Consider the following 1,885-nt stretch of genomic DNA (forward strand, 5'->3'; position numbering starts at 1 on the left):
CTGACTTCTGAAGTGATATGCACGAAAAAATGCTTTATGTTCACATTTGTTCACTGTTCCCTGCAGTGACTGAAAAGCCGAAATAGTAAGCCTGTAGGCACACACCGTACCACAAAAGTTAGTCTGCAATGAAGTTACTTTAAAAGCAATCTCTACAGTTAGTAGATTGTAAAGAAATTTAAATAGAAAACTAATGACTTGTATTTTATTGAGGTACTTAACTGATTCAAATACTTTGCTCCATAAATCTTGTGTACAATAATCTCAAATTGATGCACTTAAAAAGAGCCAACAGACTTGAAATGTGATTGCTCAAAAGCACATTGGAAAGAGATGAAAACAGTATTGGGGTTCTTTGATGCAATTAGTGGTGTCTTTAGCATTAGAGCTAAAATTTCAAGACTTTAGTTTGAGAATTGCCTTTCAAAGCACAATTGGTAACCACAAAAAATGGAGACATGTCATTAGATGCAAATTGCATTTAAGAATACCAATATATGTGGTAGTTGCGTAACTTTATGGATGGGTAATCTGTGTAAGTTATAACCCAAAAATGTGATTATATTTATCCAATGAAAAGCTAAATCTAATTTATAAATCTGGTGAGAAGTTTAATACTGTATTTTAAAGTGCCAGCAATTCGAGTCTCAAACCATTCTATCTATATTAACCTTTTGAATCGAGAAACAGTTGGCCATGAGATTTTCCTGGTGGGAAGCAACCTGGAGCCTGGCATTGTATTTGACACAGTGGGGGTAATTTTAACTTAACCTGCTAGCAGTAAACTGACTGGATTGGATCAACCACCCATTTTACTTTCTGATTTTATTTTCCATTTCCAGGTTAAACTAATTCCCTATTTTTTTTTTAGGGCATTTCTCCCATCAGACATGGCTAGACTCATTTTCTCAAATGGACAGAACTTCAGATTAGTGAGTGGATGGAAGGTATCAATTAAATTAAAAACTAAATCCGGCTTCCTGGTCCATTCTCTGCAAACTGTTGACCAATGAAGGATTTTTAATTTACATACATTAAAAAGGAATGCCTATACATAGAATTTAAATGTGGACATAATGGGATGGGTATTCTATTATCCTTAAGGTAAAACTTAAGGATAAACTTAAGGATAATAGAATAAGTAAAGAGGGTGGAGGTGTAGTGTTCTCAGTCGCGGAAGATTTGGCATCAACAGAACGAGACACACATCCTCAGGAAAAGTTGTCAAAATTAATTTAAGCCTGTCACAGCACTAGTGTGAGGTTAGTAATTGAGGGCATACTACAAAACTCAAAGGAGAAGTGTCAAAAGCAATATGGAACTGAGAAGATGAGGGAGGGAGTGAAGGAAAAAATGCATTACTTTAATTGTCCTGAATTCTTGCAAAAGTAAATTGGAATGGTGCAGATTAAGTGAGGCCATCAAAAAGGAGATGATTAGTTAATGAGAAAAGTGGAAAAAAATTATAATACCAACAAAAATAATCTGATTCTTCAGATGTGTTCAGGTGAGTACCATAAGGATAAGATGAGAATTATGGTCCATAGCCTTCCGAGGTAGAGAATTCCAAAGATTCACAATCCTCTGAGTGAAGAAATTTCTCCTCATCTCAGTCCTGAGTGGCCAACCCCTTATCCTGAGACTCTGACCCCTAGTTCTAGACTCTCCAGCCAGGGGAAACAGCCTCTCAGCATAGCATCTACCCTGTCAAGTGCTCTAAGAATTTTGTATGTTGCAATGAGATCACCTCTCGTTCTTCTTAAGTCCAGAGAATATAGGCCCATTCTACTCAATCTGTCCTCATAGGACAACCCTCTCATCCCAGAAATCAATCTAGCGAACCGAGGTTGTAGGAATATTCCTCCGGCACTTTGTCAGGGAATAC

Source organism: Somniosus microcephalus, chromosome 6 (genome assembly GCF_052327205.1).
Source record: "Somniosus microcephalus isolate GS21.2 chromosome 6, FLI_Smic_1.0, whole genome shotgun sequence".
NCBI classification, from domain to species: Eukaryota; Metazoa; Chordata; class Chondrichthyes; order Squaliformes; family Somniosidae; genus Somniosus; species Somniosus microcephalus.